At 46.4% G+C, this 23,616-nt stretch overlaps 1 protein-coding gene across 1 annotated transcript in view; it reads right to left on the reverse strand.

Annotated features, from left to right (window-relative positions):
- The window catches only part of HS3ST4 (heparan sulfate-glucosamine 3-sulfotransferase 4), a gene marked incomplete at both ends in the record, with an annotated part of 396,010 nt that overhangs the window by 317,818 nt on the left and 54,576 nt on the right, over positions 1–23,616 (reverse strand). The window lies entirely within an intron of this gene.

Consider the following 23,616-nt stretch of genomic DNA (forward strand, 5'->3'; position numbering starts at 1 on the left):
AAGAGATGGAGACAGAGGTGGACAGGGACATGGAGATTGAGATGGAGATTGAGATGGAGATGGAGACAGAGACAGAAATAGAGAAGGAGGTAGAGACGGGGGTAGAGGTAGAGACAGAGACAGAGACAGAGACAGAGGTAGATTCAACTGATCAGATGAAGCCCACCGCATTATGGAGGGTAACCTACTTCACTCAAAACCTACAGATTTAAATGTTAATCACATCTTTAAAAATTTCTTCTTCCTGCTGTACTTGAGCCAGAAAGGACGTAAGAGCAGAAAACCCAGGGGAGCGGGTAAGAGGCTCAAAGGGAGGACAGGAGGCAAGGCACCACGGGGTTTCAACCTCCGGAAGCCAGTCGTCGGCCACGCAGACCTGACAGGCTCAGGAGTCGCTGTCCCAAACCAAATGGCCAAAGTCCCTGGAGAACGTCTGGCGATGCCGAGAAGTTAATCTCTCACATGGATTACTGCGCAGCCTTCTAACCGGTCTCTCCACCTTTGGGCCCATACGGTCTGTTCTCAACACAAAAGCAAGAGTAATGATGTGAAAACATGGAGTCAATCATGATTCTCCATCAGAACTCTCCAATGTCTTCCCACCTCACTCAGAATAAAAGCCAGAGTCCTTACAGTGGTCTTCCAGCCCCTACGTGATCTTCCCCCTTTGTTGAAATCCATCAAGCCCTCTTCCACCTCAGGGCCTTTGCACCTGCTGATTCCTCTTCCTGGAATGCTCTTCCCCCAAATATCTACCAGGCTTATTCTTTCACCTCTACTTTTCTCCATAGTTCTCTCATCTTCTCTCATAGTATGGAATTTAGTTATGTATACAATGTATCAGCTATACCGTATCCCCAGTGCCTCGATCTGTGCCTGACACAGGGGCAAACAATAAATATTTGCTGGGGGAAAAGAATGAGTGATTCCTGAATCCTGGCAAAGCTATATGGGGGTATGAAGGATACTGGCAGGTTTTGAGTAAAGGATTCGAGAAACAAATAAAACAGACAAAGCGGGGATAGCAAATGCTAATGTATCAGTCGTGCCCGTTGTCACATGAGTTCAACTCGCCAGTGTGGAGACCAGGGTAGATGCCCAGTAGTGGGATTGCTGGGTCATATGGTAGTTTTATTTTTAGTTTTTTAAGGACCCTCCATACTGTTCTCCATAGTGGCTGTATCAATTTACAGTCCCATCAACAGAGAATGGCAACAGAGAATTCCGACCCACACTGCAGGGGCACATCAGAGACACCTAATGCTTTTCAGAGAGGAAGTCCTACAGGAATGGGTGCGGGATGACGCTGATCAGGAGCGACATGGATTAAAATAAGGAGAAAGTATTGACTAAGCAATACCCATGGGAAAAATGCACCTTGTAATGAAGGCATGCATATTTGGGGGTGGGGGTTGGTTCAGATTATTGCTAATAATAGAATGAATTTAATCAGCAAAACTAGACAAACGTGACTCAGTCACCTAGATGTGTAGAGACTTAGGAATGACGCAGAGGAGGAGATTTTTAGAGTTGAGACATTCTTGTGTCCACGAGACAAAGGAAAGAGCTGAAGAACACGTGGCCCAGGTCTAGAGCTTCAGATAATAGGTCATGTACTGAGTGTGTGCAGCTGAGCATATATGGAGCCTAGTACCCGACTTTTTTTTTCTCCCAGGGGCATGATCACAGCCAGTGTGATTAAACCGAGCATCTGAAGACTGAGGTCTAGTCCTTGCACCGAGGTGCTGAACCAGCAGAAACAGTGAGCTGACAGTCTACTGAAGAAGCAGCCATCATCAGTACTAAGGCTGCAACCCAACTGAAGGCCAGGCCCCTGGCCTGGGAGGAGAAGGCTAACTTCCTTGACAGGATATCACTGCTGGACCCCAGGCTGAGCCTCACCAAGTAGGCTTGGCCCTGCAGAAACCAGACTTCTTTAAACCAGGATTTCTAACTCATCTTTTTTTGTAATTGAAGTATAGTGGATTTACAATGTTGTGTTAGTTTCAGGTGTACAGCAAAGTGATTCAGTTATACATACATATACATGTATTTTTTTTCAGATTCTTTTCCCTTATAGGTTATTACAAAATATTGAGTATGGTTCCCTGGGCTATACAATAGGTCCTTGCTGGTTATCTATTTTATTTATAGTAGTGTGTATATGTTCATCTCAACCTCCTCATTTATCCCTTCCCACTTTCCCCTTTGTTAACCATAAGTTCGTTATCTATGTCTGTGGGTCTATTTCTGTTTTGTATATAAGTTCATTTGTAGCATATTTTAGATTCCACATATAAGCGATACCGTATGATACTGTCTTTCTCTGTCTGGCTTACTTCACTTAGTATGATAATTTCTAGGTCGATCCATGGAGCTGCAGATGGCATTGTTTCATTCTTTTTCATGGCTGAGTAATATTCCACTGTATATATACACCACATCTTCTTTATCCATTCCTCTGCTGATGGACACTTAGGTTCTTCCCATGTCTTGGCTATTGTAAATAGCGCTGTAATGAACACTGGGGTGCACGTATCTGTTCAAATTCTGGTTTCCTCCACATATATGCCGATCATATGGTAGCTCGAACTCATCTTTCATTCCTATAATATGCACAGGGCTAGGACTATGCCAGAAATTCAAAGATAAATGGCCGTCAAGGAAAATGAACCAGTGGAGAGACGTAACGAAAAGTAAGTGCATCCATTCCCATGTCAGAGAAGAGAGCGGTAGACGAGGACAGAGGGCAAGTAATTTGGCTTATGGGCCTTGCAGAAGTCTTCTCCAAAGGAAGAGTTATCGGATCTGGGTTTTGAAGGATAAATAGGAGTTTGCCATTGGAGAAAAGGAGGAAGGGCATTCCATACAAAAGGAAGTGAATATGCAAAGGCAAAAGCTATAAATGAGTAGAAACTATATGGAGACCAGTCAAGAAATTCAGTAGAAAGTGATTACGGGATACGTGTGGTGAAAGCGGGTAGATTTTTGGACACAGCTGGAGATGAGGGGCCTAAGACTGTAAAGACCTTATGTGCAGTGCTGAGGACTTTGGGGTTGATTTTGCACCTAACGAATAGCCAGAGGAGGTGTGCAAGCAGGAGAGTAAGATGACTGGATTGGTGTAAAAAGGGCTTTTCCCACTGAACCATCTAACAAACCCTGATGTTTTTTAATGACAGAATCTGTGTCCCTTCAGCCACAGAACACTCTGCAGTGATATGCTGCTTTCTTTTATGGGAGGGCAAGAGGCAGGCAACAGCTGCTCATCCTGCAGACACAGGCCAGTCGCACTCATTGTCCAGATCCATTCTCTAGAATCTTCAGTACTGACGTCGCGCGAGCCGGGGGCCCATAGCAAAACAATCCTCCAGTATATCAAACAGACAGCGTGACCAAGGTCTTCAGAGCAACAACAGAATGAAATGCGCTTCTGCTTCTGGAACCCTTGATGGCTCAATCTGCCAGTTCACAATCTACTGGGTGCAACAGCAACGTAGCCACCAAGGCCCCTGCATAAATAACATCCTATTTCATCAGTGCTAAAAAAGAGATCCCTGGGATGCATCATCTTGCAGAAGAAAATAATAACGTCACCAGATTGTAAGCTACGAGCTGGGGCATTATGCAGCAAAGGTTTCTGTGTCCCTGGAAACTCAGTGTTAGCCAAGAAAGGGATGGTGGGTGAAAAGTACATTGCGACATGCAAACAGACTCTGCTGTCAGCCAACTGGCCCATCAGGAAGATGAATGCAAAGTTACACAACAAATAGATCAAGTAGGTATTGTGTGTGTGGAAGAGGTCGTCTTCTGTAATAACAACAAATGCTTGTGTGGTGCTGGCTGTGTGTCTGACACCATTCTTGGCACTTCACGCATATTACATCATTTAATGCTCACAATGAGGTAGGAGGCTATCATTATCCTCGCTTTACAGATGAGGAAATAGAGGCACAGAGAGGGTAAGTCACTTGTCCAAGGTCACACAGCTCATAAGCAACAGAGCTGGAAGTGAAACCCAGTCTGGAAGTTTGGCTTTAGAGTTCATGGTCAAAACAATCATGGCCACAGCAAGGGAAGAGACTGTATCTTGAAAGTGGGAGACCTGAGCTTGAACCTTAGTCCTTCTAATGCTCTAGCTCTAAGTCTTTGGGAGAGTTGCTTAATCTTTTGAACCTTGATTTTACCAACTGTGAAATGAAAATACTTGTAAAGCTTATCTCCGAAGGTCCTGAACCGACTGAGTGAGCCCCTGGTGCACAGGGGACAGCCGGTGGATCCTGGCTAACTCCCAGCTGAGAAGCTATCCAAAGGGCTCTCCCTATGGCTGCTCATTCTAATTTAAGAGCTCACACAATGAGCATCAATCACTTCCCAAAGTGACTCCTTTAACCCGCTCACCTTGCCCTCCAATCATCCTGGATCAAACCTCTTCCTTATCTACACAATGACCATAACTAGTCCAGAGTGTCAAAATCTTCAGATCCTGGGGTGTTCCTTGAAGAGTGGCTCCCTTCCCTAGGGCTCCCACAAAAAAAAGCCCTACAAGACTGATTTTTGAATGACAGTGCTCCCAGCGATAAAAACAATCACAACAGGTCTTTGAGTAATTTTTTTTGGTCACTAGGATGCTCTGAGATTCATCAAAGACTTATTAGCAGGGCTGGTTTAAAAGGCTGGACCACTCAACTTTGAAGTCAACACAAAACTTTTTACCCAGACTGCCAGTATTTCCAAGACATTTTCAGTATGTCAACTTGCAAATATCTCCACGTTTATAAATAAGTTCCTATTTTCAAATTCAGCAATATGTATCAGGCTTTTATTAAGTGCCCACTACCATGCTAAGTCCTCAAACTAAGAGGATTAATAAGATATGGCCCCTGTCTTCAAGGAGCTTTTAATCTGTTAGGGAGACAAATTCACAACCAAGGTCAATTCCATGTTTTAAGTGTTCTGGGGTATTATAAACAAGATGCTATGGGGCTGCACCAGGAGCATTTCTTTCTACCTTGGGGAGGGGCCAGGTCATGGTGATAAGATATAAAAGATCACCAAAGCTCAGTGGTAAAAAACATGAAGATATTGCAGCTAAGGAGTGTGGAAGGCAGCTTGGATCAAATAGAGACATTTTCGAACGTTTGCAGAGATCCTGTCTGGGAACAGAACTGGGGAAATGTGGGCAGATGCGGAAACTGACAGTTCTCTGTGTGACATTTAGTTGCCCTACACCACATGCAAGTAGCTGTACAATGTATAAACTTCTGGTATGTGGCGGGTATAGATATCCAGCCTCCTCTTTTTCCTGATGGAGAGTCTCAATTCTTACTCCTTCTGGTCCCCAAAGTTTCATAAGGGTCTCTTCGATATCTTGTAGGTATCAGATCTACCTGCCTTGAGGAGCTGAGCACAGCATCTCTGCCCTGGGTCTGCCGACTGCTTACCTGCCACCTCCGTTTCCCTGTCCCCTGACGTCATAGCCACCTTTGATTCCCAGGCTTACATTAGACTTGTAACATTGCAGGTGTGAAACTGAAATGTCAAATTTTTCTCACTCTCTCTCCAAAAGAATGGTGAGACAGTTAGAAACGATGAATTCCTCAGACTGAAATGTCTCTCACTTTTCAAAGACTCTTTCTAGAATTCCAAAGACACTGGGCCTCCCCGGGCTCCACTGACTTTCACAGTTTACATTTCCATGTTTCTATTAAAAGGTTGAGTTTTGGATAAAAGTCTGCAAGAAGACAAAGTAACTAGTATTTGCTCTATCTCTATTATGTGCCTGAAACACACTAAATATCTTCCACCCATTAAAACCCTACAAGGTAAGTATGATGATCTCAGTAATAGAGATGACGAAAGTGAGGATCAGAGAGGCTCAGTAACTCACCCAGGATCACGCAGCTCAAATGCAGAATTCAGACCAAAATAGTTGACTCCAAAGCCTAGGTCCTTTGCACTATAACCTCCGGTAAGATGATACCTAGATGGGCTAGCAGTGCTGTATTCAGAGTGATATGTATATGACACTGAGCAGATAACCTTTTCTTCAAGGTCTAGTTTAAGATAATGGCTTAGGCACCTAAGCTAATCTTGACTGTGATAAGAGAAACCCAACTACCATCCTGCAGTATCTGTCATGATAAGAATACTCTAGAACAGGGATCAGCAAGCTACAGCCCATGTGCCACATCTAGCCTGCTGCCGTGTTTTGTCAACAGTTTCATTTTACGCTACAACAGCAGAGTTGAGTAGTTGTGACACAGACTACACAGCCTGCAAAGCCTAGAATACTTACTATCTGTCCCTCTACAGAAAAGGCTTATCAACCCCCAGGCTAGAAACATCATTCCATCTTCCACTATATGCTATTTGAAGCCTGAAGATAACAAAGAGGTGGGAGAGAGAGCAAAATGATGAGAAACCATCATTAAAAATGTACTGAGTACTGTGATGGTTAATTTCATGTGCCAACTCGCCTGGGCAAAGGATAGCCCAGACAGCTGGTAAAACATTATTTCTGGATATATCTGTTTCTGGAACAGACTGAATCAGAGCTTGAGTAAAGAAGATCCCCCTCATCAAAGTGGACGGGCATCATCCAATCAGCTGATGGCCCAAAGAGAATAAGGTTAGAGGAAGGGCGAATTCTCTCTTTCTTCTTGAGGTGGGACATCGTCTTCTCCTGCCCTGAGACATCGGAGCTCCTGGTTCCAGGGCCTTCAGGCTCAGCCTGAATTATACCACCTGCTTTCTTGGTTCTCCACCTTGCAGATGGCAGATCCCGGGACTTCCTGGTCTCCATAACCACGTGTGAACTAAAAATGCCACCTGCCATATCAGTGGACAAAGGATGGTGCAGTCATCAAGCCATCACATCACAGGCGCCCTGACAGCGCACCCTGAGGAGACTCAGGGTGAAAAGCACAGGACACTGGCCCCAGAGAGCTGAAGTGCGTATCAAATGAATGATTTCAATCAGCCCAGACTTTGCATCTTCCCATACATAGAAGAGCTCTAAATTCCTTAACTTGAGATGTCTGGTTTTCTTTAACTAACAGTAGTCTTTTGATGTTCCAACTACCTGGTCTTTGTTGCAAAAACTCCTACATATCCTGGTTCCCTCCCTCCTCCACCGCCCTTGTCTCTTCAGAGTAGTCTCTCAGAGCTCTCTGAGATGCTGTGTCCCACGCTTAAGTCCTCAGTTTTGTCTGCTAAATAAAACATAACTCTCAGCTTTTAAGTTGTGCATTTTTTTCAGCTGACACACATAAGCCAGTTCTTATTATAAATCTCCCTTATATGCATCTATAAATATCGTTGTGGTTCTGTTTATTTGGAAAGCCCTAATACAAGCAACCTATCATAAGTACTCAATATGACTGTTACTGTCCTCCAGGCTGGGCGCCAGCAAGAGGACTCATTTACTCACTCAACAAACATTTATTTAGTACCTACTATGTACCGGACATTGGAGCAGGTGCTGGGGAGACAGTGATAAACATAAACTGCATATTCTAGTGAGATACATGCCTCATAATCTCCGCCTCCAAGAATTTACAACTGCATTGGTACATAAATTATGACAACACTATGTAAGGAGGCTAGTAAGAGAGTCTAAAGACACTGGGCTTCCCTGGGAGGAAGAAGCGACTAGTTTTTTTCCCTAGAACATGAGGAAAGCTTTTTGGGGTGACATCTGAACCAGGTGCTAAAGTATAGTTTGCCAAGCGGAGAAGAGGACGAGAGGTGTACCAAGAGGAGAGAAGAGGATGTGCAAAGGTCCTGAGGTAGGAAATCACTTTGCATGTTAAACCAACAGCGAGGAGCCATCCTGGGGCTGGAGCAGAGGGCACTAAATGGCGGGAGAGCAGAGAAGGAAGCTGCAACATCATGGGCTGTACAGTAGATTCTGCAGACAGGCTCCACAAGTTCAATCCCAACCCTATCCATCCTGGTTCAAATTCTGGCTATAGGATCATGGTCAGTGACTTCCATACCCAGCTCTCAAAGTCACTGTGACGGCCAACATGAAAATGCATTTAAAGCACTTAGCACCATCCCCGGTACACCTACAGCACTGAATTTTCACTTCTATTGTTAATATCATCTTATGGGGCTAATCCGAAATGTCCAGCAAACTAACCATGCTTCATAAATTGCAACACTCAGCCTCCACTGATCTTCAACTAATGAAGAGAAAAGTATCAGGAAACACACAGCCAGATGAAATGTATCAACATAGGCTATAGTACAGCAATGTGTTCCACTTAAGAGAATAGGTGGAGCTCAAATCCAAACACCACCATCCACACTGTGTGGCCTGAGAGAGGTTACCTAACCTCTCTGTGCCCTGGTCTCTTGATCTGTAAACTAGGGATGATAATAGAACCAACCCCCTAGACAGTTGTGAGGATTACAGGAGATGATCATGGAAAGCACACAGCACAATGTCGGGATGTAAGGAGCGATCAATAAATGTTAGCTATTCACTTATCACCTTCAAGGCCATCATTACGCGAGCGAAACAAGTATACGTTTTCTTTCTCACACTCTAGGAAGCCCTGATGGAGGAGCAAAGGCTTTTACTCATCTCTCAGGAAAACCACTTTAGATTCCAAATATCTCTAGTAAAAGCAAAGAATATTCACCGGGTGGGAGGCAACTATGAATCCTGAAATTTCTAAGTTTCATTTTAATGGTCAACACTCTGTCCCATCATCTTTACTGGCAACTCCACTAGGTTAACAATCAAACAGTACTTCCTTGTCTGCGTTTCACATTTAGAAGTGAGGCACAGAAAAAAAAAACAAAACCTTGGAGTGACCACAAAAATATGGCAATGGAACTAGAAGGGAGAAACAGGGGCAGGACAGAGTCTGCATGGGAAGGACTGAGGAGAGGAGAAAAAATTCCACCTGTGACTGCATTTGTCGTCTTCTCCCCCCACCCACCCCCAATAGTTGTCAACAACCTTGTAAATATCAGGTTAGTCCCCAGGCTGGTGAGGAATTACAGCAGATGGCCCCTTTCATGATCTAGGAGTGGAATCAATTAAAATATTGTTTGCTTGTTGTAAGAATATAATCCAGCCCGCACCTCAAGCATCAACAGTTAAATATGTGCTTATTTAAAAATCAATCTAAAAGTCAAGGTTTCCTTTTCAAATCCTTTCCATAGGAGGGCAGTGACGGCGGAAAGGAGGGATAAAGCTTTGAGTGGTACCACCTGCTGAACGCGCGCATTCAAGGAGACGGCTACAGATTTCAGAGCATCACAAATGGAAAATGATTGTGAGAGGCAAATGATGGGTCAAATGCCAAGATCACCGGCCACTAAAGGGGCCTGCCATAAGCCAGAAGATGCCCAGCCCTCCCTGCATCAAATAGCAAAAGGTTGCGTCGTCAAGCCTGAGAGCCAGGGCTGAAGACTGCAGAGATGACTGCAGAGGAAGCTGAAAGACTGAAACAGACGTGAGAAGGATCAAACCCACAGGACATGTGTGCACACGTAGAATAAATGCAGGTGTGTGCACACACATACACACACACACACTCAAACCCAGAGACACACACACACACACCCCTTACACTAGATGCAGATAAAAAGGAAATGAGTCTTGAAGCAGGAAGATCCCAGCAGGACTCACTTTGCCCCTGGGAGTCATCTCCTGCTTGGGAAGAGGTAGCGCTCTGATTCTTGCTGCCAATCCACAAGGACACCGGGTGAGAAGGAATGCCCCTTCTGTGTTCTGGCCCAACACAGATTTGAACCTGGGATCACAAATTCAAATGCCTACAGGAGCCAGAAAGATCACACTGGTAACTGAAATGGACCAGAAGCCAGTCATAGGGAGTGGTGGGGACTGTGGCAAAATAAAGGGCACCTAACTGTCTAAAGGGACTGCCACCACTCAACGACAGCAGACTACGACTGGGCAAGGATGGGGATCAAATGGTTCTCCATTGTTCCCTTTTTTTTTAAGAAGCCAGAAACCCAGATTTTTATGTGAAATCTCCCAATTTTAAAACATTAGCCACGGATTCAAAGTAGTCTTAAAACCCTCTGAGCTAAACAAATCAAATCCCTTGCAGGGCAGGCCCTGTTCCTCTCTACATCTGGTCTGCAAAATGTCCCATCTGCTCCCTCAAGCAACATTCTGGCTTGTCAGCTCCTGGCCTGCTCACGCCCTGTGGGATCCCCTGCCCTGAATTCCTATCACCCAGGAGTTGGTCTCCTGATTATTGTGTTTGTTCAAAAACAAGAGAAACAGAGAGAGAGGTAACACAGCTGCCCTCCTAGGGATCAGTCTGATTTCCCCCGGAGACACACTCCCCTTTCAAGCACATAGCAGCGCTGTGACGATTCTAAAAGAAAAATAAATGACACTGGAAGGGTATGATCCTCAGGAAAATTACACACACACACTCATACACACATGTGTGTATATACACATATAGTATATATATACGTGTATGTGTATGTATGTGTATAGTATGATTTCATCTCTGTTGACTGAAACGTGCATGGGTGAAAAAAGACAGGAAAGCCACAAGTTTGGGGTATTAGAAAAAGCACAGGCTTCAAAAACCTAGTTCTGCATCCTACTCCACCCCCCATACATGACATGGGCCTAGATCTTTCATCTCCTGGGCCTCTGCTTCCTCCCCTATAAAATGGGAAGGTTGGGCCTTAAGCTTTAAATTTTTTTTTTTCAAAAAAACCATCTTTATTGCAGTATAATTGCTTTACAATGGTGCTCCAGTTTCTGCCTTACAACAAACTGAATCAGCTATACATATACATACGTCCCCATATCTCCCCCCTCCTGCATCTCCCTCCCTCCCACCCTCCCTACCCCACCCCTCTAGGTGGTCACACCTAGATATGGTCACACATGCAGAAGCTTTAAATTTCTAGTCTGCACTGTGAGCTCCACAGTGACACAGATATGCTTCTATTTGCCCATGTACCCACTACTAAGAACAGCGCCAGGGACACAGCACATGGTAAAGGAACAAACCTGCCTGGGTGCCGTAAGAAACTGAAAAGGACAAGCCAACATGCGTCTGAGTGGAAGCTTTGTCACTTACTCGCTGTGCAACACTGGGGGTGTGACTTAACCTCTCTGAGTTCCCGTTTTCATGGAGAAGTGTTTACTGAGCATTTGCAACGTGCCAGGCATTGCTAAGTACTCGAGCACACAGGAGGCGCTTCGAGCAAAGCAGCCATCATTGTCCCATCACCCGCATGTGGTTATTCAGCGATCAAAACATCTCAGCCTATGACATAAAATGGCCTGGCCGGCAAGCGTGTTTCTTTGGTTTAGCCCACAATATGGGTTTTGTTTCCTTTTGTTGAAACTGTATTAATATTTAAGTTCAGGGCTTCCCTGGTGGAGCAGTGGCTGACATTCCACCTGCCGATGCAGGGGACACGGGTTCGTGCCCCGGTCTGGGAAAATCCCACATGCCGCAGAGCGGCTGGGCCCGTGAGCCATGGCCGCTGAGCCTGCGCGCCCGGAGCCTGTGCTCCGCAACGGGAGAGGCCACAACAGTGAGACGCACGCGTACCGCAAAAAAAAAAAAAAAAAAAAAATTAAGTTCAATATACTACGCATAAACGTTTCATTTATGTTTCTCTTAAAACCAGAAGCACTGACAATGTTGAGCACCCTTAAACCCTCCACCTCCCCGCCTCCATGGGAATTGGATGGAGTTGAGTGGTGGTCACCCCCGGGAGGGTGGATCACTCTCGAGTCCACCAGCATCCCCACCAGACTCCCTTCACTTATTCTGACACCTGTCCAGTCCCACTGGGCACTTGCCTTGTAGCCCCTGGACTAATCCAACAAGAAAGGAGGAGAGGCATCAAGAACGCCGGGCTAATGTCAAACCAGAATAATACGGCACACTTGACCGTGGCATCGCATTACCAGTAAGGATAAATATTTGCCTGGCATTACAAGAAAGTGAAGTACCCTGAACCACTCAGAGAAAGTGTGCTATGGAAATTTAAGACCAGAACTGAAAATAAAAGTAACTGAGTGCTTCCCTGGTGGCGCAGTGGTTGAGAGTCCGTCTGCCGATGCAGGGGACATGGGTTCGTGCCCCGGTCCGGGAGGATCCCACATGCCGCGGAGCGGCTGGGCCCGTGAGCCATGGCCGCTGGGCCTGCGCGTCCGGAGCCTGTGCTCCACAACGGGAGAGGCCGCAACAGTGAGAGGCCCGCGCAAAAAATTAAAAATAAAAAAATAAAAGTAACTGAGTGAAGCTATTTTTTTCCCCTTTGCCATTCACGGCACTTCTTAAGGTTGATTTACAAACTCTTATTTTGAAAAGCTTCTCTTTCTTTCTGTCAGTTATATTTCTTCCTTCACCCAGGAAGTTACATTATGGGGAATTCCAAAGAATGCAGGATTTGGAGTCAGGAGGCTCTGCCCCAGACTGGCTGTGGCCGCCTGGTGAAATTGATGCCCCTCCCAGAGCCTTACTTTCCTAATCTTTAAAATGGGATGATAAGACCCATAAGAGATGCTGTGAGGATAAATGAGGCAATGCAGGCAGAAGCTCATTACACTGTCACTATCCGCAGTGAGTTTACTTTTACGTATCATCTTCTGCACCATCTTTACACCCAAAATGTAAGCTCTGTGAGGTCAGGGGGCTCGTTTTCTTTGTCACTGGATTCCCAATGCCTGGCACATAACAGGCATTCAATAAATATTTCTCAATTTAAAAATGATGCGTGTGGACATAGATGACTGGTGGGTGGAAATAATAAATAGATGATATAGAGAGAGATGGGTTAAATAAAATAGTGAGTGAATGAGTGAGCGCGAAAGACAGAGAGGCAGACAGAAGTGTCACCACTACTACCATCTATATCTCTCCTCTCTGGATACAGACCCGAAGTTTGGCCACAGTCTGCCAAGCTCTTTTGGCCACAGTTACTAACATCTTTACACATGTTATGCCCTTGGGTGGACACACTCTTGCCACAATTCATTCTACACTGAAAGGTCACTTGTAAGTGACCTTCACTGTAGGGAAACTAACGTCATTACGTGCCTCCTGGGTGCCAGGAGCGAGGGCAGGCACCATCATCCCACCCCATCCTCACAACCCTGGGTGAGGGTGGGGGAGGAAGGGTGGGCACTGTTGTCCATCCAGCTCACAGTACAAGAGAATGAGGCTCTGACTGCTTAGCTGAGCTTCCCAAGAGCTCACAGCTTCTAAGTGGTCGTGCCTATTTTTTGAACATTGCCCTTTGACCCCAGTCCAGAGATACTCGCACATCCCTGATAGAACAGACTAGATAAGCCTGGGAGGGTCTTTGCATTATCCTGGGATTCTTGACTTGCTACTGAACACGTGTGCTCTTGTGGTCCCATTCTCTAACCACAGTGGCCGATTAACACACCAACCATTAACCAGTCTGGTAACTGAGCCAAGCCTTCGCCCACAACAAGAGAGTGTGCCTTGGGCCAGTCAGCCATGGTTCAGCCACATCCAACTCCCCCTCCCAGAACGGTGCACTCAGTAAAATAACATGCTTTGTCTGAGTTGGTCACTGATCAGATCAGAATGGGCACCCTACTTACAGATACATCCATGGGTTGGCCAACAATTACCAGGAGGCTTGCTATAGAGGGTTCCACCCACTAGGGTGCAATGGTACTTCGTTAAACCAATGAGGGTGTTCCCGCTGGACAAGTCAGAGCAAATTCGCTGAGATGCAGAGAAGCCGAGAGCCAAGGCAGGGTCTAAAAGGGACTTGAAGATTGTCATAGCCCTTCGAGGAAGATGTTCCACTCCTGAATCCTACTCGCAGAAGGGTGGAGTCAACACCCACTGCATCTCCCATCAAAACAATGACAGCCCCTCTCATCTTTGGATCTGATTTAGAATCTGGCCCATGGGCTCTAATACCAGCTCTAAACCCCATCTGAGCTGGCCCTTATTTCAAGGAATCAGCATTTTCAGTCCCAGCTCAACTCTAACAATGTCAAGGGCAACCAGCTCCTCACGACTAGGTCTTGACAACCCGAATCCCTCAGAAATGCCTTCTCAGCAGCACTGCTGGATTCCCATGATGCCTTGGCCCACTGAATAGGAGCATCTTTCAGAATAAATTCAGTGGAACAGAACTTCACGCCAGGATTCGTTTCCTTTACACACACACACACACACGAGTCTGCTTCCAAGGATCAAAACATAACTTTTAATAAGGTGACGGTGGCCTCTAGAAGCCCAGTGGCTGTGGCCTTGCTCTCCACTTTCACAAAATGTTTCACGTGATGCCCACCCTGCCACGCTCCAACGGCCAAGTGTGCTGCAGACGTGGCTGTGCTACCCGTTGCCACCATTTATTTCTTCCCCCTCTTCCATCTCTTCCCCTTAAGGTATTTCTCTTCTTTTATGTCTAAGCTTTTTTCTGGGAGAAGGAGTGAGCTGGCAGGATCAGAAGGGGGCCTTTCACAAGGTTGCTCTTAGCTCAAATAATTCCGTGGCAAGTTCATGCACACACAGCACCGAGTGGAATTATTTTCTGATCTCCTGTTCTTCAGTCGAAAAGTGATTTCACCAAGATCCACATTCATGGCCACGGTAGCTGGCCACAGGGCAGGGTGCAAAAAAGAACTTGCTACACTTAGCATTCACCAGTCATGGCTACATTATTCTCCCTTCGTTTTCCGATCCATCCACTAGCACCCATTTGCATCCCAAGTTACTGGTATCAATGTGCCATCCCTTTCTAGGGGCAGGCAACGCTAGATGTCCCATAGAAGGAAGCCAAGTTGGCAAAGGCAACTGTGATATTTTCAAGCACTGGCTGGCACAGGAAAGAGTGATGACAGGATTGCCTCTTGGGGAAAACACACACACGCGCGCACACACACACACACACACACACATCACACACCACACACCCACACACCACACCACACACACACACACACACATACACCACACACCACATACCACACACACACACACACACACACAGGGTGTGGTTCGAATCTCAGTTTGGACACGAAGCCATGTACGATCCTTAGCCTTGCTGTGCCTCTGCTTCCTCACCTGTAGAATGGGGTTGTATTATGAATATTAAAGGAAAAGAGTTTGACGGATGTGTCTATACTACACCAGGGACGAACAGGCCCTTTCTCACCCTCCCCTCCTCTTGCAGCTCTGCAGATCATCTCCAGTCCAGATCAGCTGCTGGGCTCAGGGTCTGACTGCCCGTGGGCACCTCCCTTCAATGTCCCAACATGTCCCCAACAGAATTCATCATCTTCCCCCACACACCTGCTCATCCTTCTGTGTTCCCTGCATCACTGCCTGGGACCACCTTCCAGCCCGTTGCCCAAGCCAGCAGTCAGCCTGGAATCCGTGCTCTCCTTCACGAGTCCTTTAGAATCTGCCTCCGATTTCCTGACTTCACCCACTTCTTTCCATCCCTGCTCCTGCCGCCCTAATGCAATCCAGGCCGTTACCTAGCCTAGTTTTCTAACTGCTCTTTCTGAATCCTTTCTTGCCCTATCTCATCCATCTCCAATCCCACACAGCTAAAGCAATGTCTCCAAACACTCAAATCTGAACAAGTCACTCCCTTGCTTAGAAATCTTCAATGGCTTGTCACTGCCTTCAACATAAAATACAACCTGTCGGGCTTTCCTGGTGGCGCAGTGGTTGAGAGTCCACCTGCCGATGCAGGGGACACGGGTTCGTGCCCCGGTCCAGGAAGATCCCACGTGCCACGGAGCGGCGCGTCCAGAGCCTGTGCTCCACAACGGGAGAGGCCACAACAGTGAGGGCCCACGTACCGCATAAAAAAATAATAATAATACAACCTGTCTACATCCCACGGCTTAGGAAGACCTTCGGTGTCTGATCTTCTCCATCCCTCTGCAGCCACACTTGCAGCCCCTCCCTCCTGGCTTTTAAGATCCAAGCACAATGACTTTCTTTCTGTCTCCTGTATGTATCCTTCAGAGCTCTGAACTTGTTCCTTTCCTCTTCCTGCAAGACCCATGTCCCTCCCCCAGCCACACCCCCTCATCTGACAAATTCTCATCCTTCCGATACTTGACCTAGACAGTGTCTGTCCTGTCGGTGCTCGTATCCCAGCACCCACCACAGTGCCTGGTACTTGGCAGATATCTGGCAAATACATGAATAATGTGACACTCAAAGGTTTGCCTAGAGGTGGCAGGAAAATGTCTGCTCTGGGCCCCTGAGGGCCTGGGCTGGGTTTACCTTTTCAAGTCCATTCTCACAATTGGTTGAAGCCTGCCGGGAGGAGACCTGGGAGGTGGCCATCAGGTGGCATTTCCTATTGCCTGGGCTGTCTTCCATCCTGCAGAAGCAGCTGAGCAGAAAGCAAAACAGCCCCAAAGGCAAGTTTCTCCTATAAACCTGCAGTTTCCTACCGTAACTCCGGGGCCTCAGAGGACCTTGCTTGAGGATACAGCAGCCTTCTAATTAGGCAGCCTGCTACCTGAGATTGCTGCTGCTCTAAGATGCATCAGGTGAAGCTGCCAGAGGGGCAAGGGTGCAGGAAGTGATGAGAAGCGGGTCGACGAGACGAGCTCTTCAACTTCCCGCGTCCTCTCTGCCTCCTGGGCACCTGGGTGTCTGTTCCTTTCCCACCATGCATTTCACTACCCTACAGATTCGAGTCCTATCACTGTGTCTGGACGCCCCGCCCTTCCTGGTTCGGCACGTTCACTATCGGCTTTCGCGCCACCTTTTGCTTGAACTAAATCTCTTGGCAGGTTTTCCCTGGTGGCGCAGTGGTTGAGAGTCCGCCTGCCGATGCAGGGGACGCGGGTTCGTGCCCCGGTCCGGGAAGATCCCACATGCCGCGGAGCGGCTAGGCCCGTGAGCCATGGCCACTGGGCCTGCGCGTCCGGAGCCTGTGCTCCGCAACGGGAGAGGCCACAACAGTGAGAGGCCCGCGTACCGCTAAAAAAAAAAAAAAAATCTCTTGGCAGACGCCTTCAGATGCCTCACCCACAGCATCCTCCTCGCAGGAGCTGGTCTTGCAAGTGACAGCATCTCTAAAGCCCAGCAGACGTGCTCCTTCTTCTGTGGCGCTCCGTGCAACTCCCCAGCCCACGCCCTTCACCTGCGACCCCTCTCCCGTGGGATCTTCCAAAAGAGGACGGTGATTATGAGTGTAGACTCTGGAGTCAGACCGACCTGGGTTTCAATCCTGCCTCTTCCAATGACCTGGGCAAGTCAGTCAACCTCTCTGAACTCCACTCTGCTTGACTGTAAAATGAGAAAGAGGATAGCTGCCTCAGAGGATCGCTCTGAAGATTAAGTTAATACATATGAAGTGTATGTAGCCGGCACATGGCAACCACTCAGTAAACAGTATAATTAGGTAATAACTATTATGCCAGTGGAGCACAGCAGTGATGCTAGAACAGAGGCACAGAGTAGGCATTTAAGAAATACTTACTGAGTGAATAAGTAAACTCTGCCCTTTAAGATACTGGAGAACAGCCCAAGAACTGGTTCCCCTCGGCCTCTTGGCTCAGTCTCGGTGTCAAGTGGATGCGGACAAACGGCTCCACGTAACACATGCATTTCTCGGTGGGACCCACCCCAGGCCTGGTTCATGGAGATCCCCACTCCTTCCTGGACGGTCTACCAGCCAGCTTAGATCAAGTCGGCACTGTCCAGGTCTGAGGCATCCAATATGGTAGCCACTAGCCACATGGGACTTTTTAAAATTTAAATTTAGGGAACCCCGTGGGGGTCCAGTGGTTAGGACTCGGTGCCCTCACGGTCAAGGGCCCGGGTTTAATTCCCGGTCAGGGAGCTAAGATCCCACAAGCTGCGCGGCATGGCCAAAAAAATAAACAAAATAAAATTTAAAGTTGTTAAAATTAAATAAAAATTTAAATTTATTAAAATTAAGTTAAATTTTAAAAGCCTCAGTCACATGCACTAGACACATCTCTAGTGCTCAACATCCCCATGTGACTGGTGGCCCCCATGTTCAAGCACACAGGCAGAGAACGTTCCATCATGGCACAAAGTCCCGTTGAACAGGGCCGGTGCAGGGCCACCTGAGTTAGGATGGTAGCTGTGGAACGATGCACAGTGATGACCTGCTGAGCAAGACGTGGCTGCAGGAAATCCACTGGACAGATCCTGACAGGCCCTGGTTTCCCCAGGACCCTAACCTCACCTGGCTTTGACCTGGCTCTCTCTGACTCTGGTATCTGGTTTGGAGACCGCTCTGCATGCATCCAATCACCCTGGCGAGCCACAACCCCCCTTGCCCTGTCTGGTTTGGCTTTGACCATTTGCACACACTCCTGTTCGAAGCCCCGCATCAGGGAGGTTCTGTAGTTCGTCTCCCTTGACTCCGACTCGGCACCACGCCTACAGCCCACTTCCTCAGACTATCCCAAGCCCTCTTTTTCGGTAGGGTCACTGCTAGGGGCTGAACTGTGTCCCTCCACCAGAAATTCATAGGTTGAAGCCCTAGCCCCCAGTTATCAGAATATAACTGTACTGGGATACAGAGACTTGAAAGAAAGAATTAAGTTACAACAGGGTCATGAGGGTGGGTCCTAATCCAGTATGACGGATGTATTTATAAGAGGAGATTAGGACGCAGAGAGACACGCACAGACCAAGGGACAACCACGTGAGGACACAGCTAGAAGGCGACCGTCTGCAAGCCAAGGGAGAGAAGCTGATCCTGTCTTGGACTTCCAACCTCCAATACTGTGAGAAAATATGTTTCTGTTCTTCAAGCCTCCACAGCGTGTGGTACTTCCTTAGGGCGGCCCAAGCAGACGAATGCAATTGCCCAGAATGGAGTTCAAGGCTCTGCCATTTTCCACGCCACCTTTGCGAACCTCAGCCTCGGTTTTCCTATGTATAAAAGAAGGAAACGCCCATCTTCTATCTCCTAGGGTTACCAGTCCCTTGTACCGATCACCCTTTGGCCGCATGGCTGTTTCCCGTGCGAAGGAAGTTTTCCCTGCCTCCCCTCTTCAGCCGCCAAGCCCTCGCTTCCACATCTCAGCTGACCAATCACACTCCAACTTCTAAAACAGGCCTGTTACAAGCACATGGCCCCTCTTGTCAGCTCAGGATGACTGGGGCCCTCTCTTCTCTAGCACCTGTCCTCAGTGTCTATGTGGTTGGTAGAAAAGAAGCTACCTTCTTTTCAAGCTCCCAACTGGGGAGCCGATATATTAAACATTTACTGTGATTCCTCCATGTTCCTGACAGCGTCATAGGGGCTGGACACTCAACACAGAACAAGACAGGTTCGGTCCTCGACTTCCCGTGGTTTTGCTTCTCCTCAGCCTCCACCTGAAGAGACACCTACACCCAGACAATCTCCATCTTAGTGTCTAGGAAGAAAGGCTCAGGAGTCTGAGATTCCCCCTCAATGACGCACCTGAGGAAAGGAAAAGGAAAGGAGACAGGAATCCCGTAACACGTGACCAGAATGTAATGGATAGACATAAAAATAAATTACAAAGGAGGCTCCGCATCGTATGTCATCAGGGACATGCAAATTAAAATAACAAAGAGATAGCACTACACGCCTGTTAGAATGGCCAAAATCTGGAACACTGACAACACCAAATGCTGACAAGGATGTAGAGCAACGAAAACTTGCCCTCACTGCTAGTGGGGATGCAAAGTGGTACAGCCTCTCTGGAAGATGGTTTGGCACTTGCTCACAGAACTAAACATCCTCTTACCATACGATCCAGCAGTTGTGCTCCTTGTATGTATTTACCCAATGCAGTTGAAAATGTATGTCCACACAAATACCTGCACACAGATCTTCAGAGCAGCTTTCCTCGGAAATGCCACAACTTGGATGCAACCAAGATGTCCTTCAGTAGGTGAACGAATATATAAACTGTGGTACCTTCAGACAATGCAATATTATTCAGAGCTCAAAAGAAATGAGCTATCAAGCCATGAAAAGACATGGAGGAACTTTAAATGCATATTATTAAGCGAGAGAAACCAATGTGAAAAGGCTACATACTGAACAACATTCTGGAAAAGGCAAAACTATGAAGACGGTAGAAAAGGTCAGTGGTGGGCTTCCCTGGTGGCGCAGTGGTTGAGAGTCCGCCTGCCGATGCAGGGGACACGGGTTCGTGCCCCGGTCCGGGAAGATCCCACATGCCGCGGAGCGGCTGGGCCCGTGAGCCATGGCCGCTGAGCCTGCGCGTCCGGAGCCTGTGCTCCGCAACGGGAGAGGCCACAACAGTGAGAGGTCCGCGTACCGCAAAAATAAAGAAAAAAAAAAAGGTCAGTGGTTGCCAAGGGTTGGGGAGAGAGGGATGACTAGGCAGTGCACAGAGGATTTTAGGCAGTGAAAATACATTATATAAAATTATAATGTTTGATGCATGTCATTAGAAATTTGTCCAAACCCATAGTATGTACGACACCATGAGTGGAAGCCAGTGTAAACTATGGACTTTGGTGACAATGATGTGTCAGTGTAGGTTCATCAACGGTAACAAATGTACCTCTCTGGTGGGGGGATGTTGACAATGGAGGAGGCTATGCATGTATGGAGAAAGGGGAATATGGGAAATCTCTGTACCTATTCTATTTGGCCGTGAATCTAAAATTGCTCTTTAAAGAGACTATTGCTCTTTAAAGATGCATAAAATGGCAATGAATAAATTATAAAGTATAAAAAGGCAAACTATTTAATCAATCAAAAATAAAATTTTAAAGTATAAAAATAAATTTATTTGTACAGAGTAGGACGCTACTACCATTCCTCTACCAAAGGAAAAATTTTACAATCTCCTGCTTCAATTACTGGAACTGGGACTACCTCGTTCTAGTCATCTCAAAACCCAACTGGCAACGTTTATGTAGCGTGTAGCAGTCATCCAACTATCAATAACCGAACACCTGCTATGTCTCAGGCCCTGGGATCTTCTCCAGGCCCTACAGAGCAGGGGGCAAGTTCTGGGGGAGACATAACATCTTAAACCCACAAAACAAGCAATACTTTGCTCTCTGAGTTAAAATAATAATCTTTATTGAGCTATTAATGTATACCGGACATTGTACCACGTGTTTACCATAGTAAGAGCTGGCCTTTATTGGACACCTACTATGTGAAGTACTCTGTTCTAAGCAATTTACATATATTGACTCATTTAGTCCTCACAAGTCTATGATGTATGTGCTATTACTATCCCATTTTATGGATGATAAAATGAAGGCACAGAGAGTTTAAGTGAATTTTGTCAAAGTCCCTCAACCAGGAGGTGGCAGAAAGCTTCAAACCCAGGCAGTCTGGCCCCAGAGCCTAGGATGAAGGTAAGTATCAAAATTGTACCTGGTTTAAAGATAAGGAACATAAGGCTCAAGGTAGTTAAATATCTTGCCCAAGGTCACATGCCTGTAAGTGTTTGACATTTGAACCCAGGTTTTAAAAAGTTATACTATTGAACAGAATAAAGTTGGAGGACTCAACACTTCCTGATTTCAAACACACAACAAAGCTACAACAGTCAAAATAGTGTGGTACCGGAATTAACTCATCTACCAGGGCCACTTAGTACAGTTGTACAAGTTGAACAGGGCATAAATCTAGAGAGCAGAATTCACATTGGGATCTATGTGAAGTGTTGTCCTAGAGTTGAGCAGTGCACAACCTGTTCAATCTTACTTGGCAATCCCGAATGGATAGGAAACTGATTTTATGAAACTATAAACACAGGTAAGAGCTTATTAAATTAATATTGGAAACATATGGCTAGCTACCTGCCCTCAGGTTATTCTTTTTTTTTTCCCTCAGGTTATTCCTGATCTTATTAAATACATAAGAAGTACTTTCAGGATGAGAGCTGAAGGAGCTATTCTAACAAATTTTGCTCCACTTCTTTCAATGAAGCATGACGTTTCATAGGCTTTCACCATCAGGTGCAAGAAAGACATAACTTCACAGCAGTTTTGCTTCTTTGCTGTGCTATGCTGTTAGGTCCTTTTTTGTTGTTTTACAGTGTTTTCAACTCCATTGTAATTCTTTATCTTTCCTCATCTTTCTGCACCAGCACCAGTGACATGTTTCACTAAGGATTTTTATCAACAAAGCAGTTTCACTACAAGGTTAGATTGTAGGTTTTGAGGGGCTGCAGATACCTCTGCCTCCACAAGAAGGTTTGTGGTCAATATTGAACTTGGAGGCCTCGGTTCTTCTTAGGGGTGAAATGAGAGGAGGGGAAGTGGTACAAACGGCTGCCATGTGATTCACCCTTTCAGGTTCTGTCTCAATCTCTTCTCTTGCCCTTGCTGTCAATTATTCCTGCTGCTGTCATATTTTCATTCAGACTCACATCTTTCCTCAACTGGATAATTGTAACAGCCTTTCTATTTCCAGATTTGTCCTGCACCCTCCCCTCCAACTGTAGAACCCTCACCATCAGCAACCAGAGTGATTTACTAAATCACTGTTCCAACAATACCTACGTCACTTCTCTGCTTAAAATTCTTCCAAGATTCTGTGATTCCTGCAGTAAGGGTTACAGACTCAAATGTCTTTCAGGAGCAAAGAGTTAACATAAAGGAAAGAAACCGGCGTGTGAGAGTGTGTGTGTGTGTGTGTGTGTGTGTGTGTGTGTGTGTGTGTGTGTGTGTGTGTGTGTGTGTGTGTGTGTGTGTGTGTGTGTCTATAATGCCACCTAGAGCTGTATCCTTCCCACACTGACATACTTTGTTTGCATATTAAAGATGAAGGAATATTCTTCACTTGCACAAAGAAATATGTTTTCTCTCTCACTTTTCTTGAAAGAGACAGACCTCTCAGTCTAGCTTTTGTTTTTCTTCTTTTAACAGAGACATAGAGGAAAGATTTTACGTTCCTCTTTATTCTCAGACAAACAGCAGTACAAGTGTGATGATAAAACAACACTGATACTCAGCTTCAACGTGCGGAGTACCGTGGGGAGGGCACGACTAGGGCAAGCTGGGAGACACGTGCCCCAGCTTCAGAGAGCAGCTGTGACTAGATGGTCAGCCCAAGGTGGGCCCAGAGCTGCTGAATTTTCTGATTTTTCCAAGAGAAGCTGGAAATCTGGATTTCTGTGTGTGAATCTCTTAATTAAAAATGGGGAAACTGATTCATTTTTGAAAACCTCTGTCCAGGCAGAAAACAGCACAGCTGCAGGCCAAATGTAACCTGTGACTTTCATTTTATGACCTCTGACCTAGAATACAAAGGTCTCCTCACCTCCCTGCACTGCACCGACTCGCTCCGTTCACTCTTAGACCCGCTCCATGCGTGCCATGACTCACCCACCTCTGCATCTTTGCGCAAGCTGTTTCTTCTTACTCCTTTTCGACCTGAAAAAACTCCCTCTCCTCCAAAGCATGAATGTTACCTCATCAGTGAAGCCTTCCTGTTTCCCCTGGCAGAGTTCATCACTGTCTCTCCAGGGCTCCCTTAGTACTCTGAACATTACATTGCGAACCCACTTTTCACATTGTTTATATTAATTTCTGTCTCTCTTAATAGCATGTGAACTTCTTAAAGGTAAGAATTATGTCTTACCCATCTCTATGGCTCCAATGCTACCAACGGGGCTTA

This window comes from Grampus griseus, assembly GCF_964374135.1.
Source record: "Grampus griseus genome assembly, chromosome: 14".
NCBI lineage: Eukaryota > Metazoa > Chordata > Mammalia > Artiodactyla > Delphinidae > Grampus > Grampus griseus.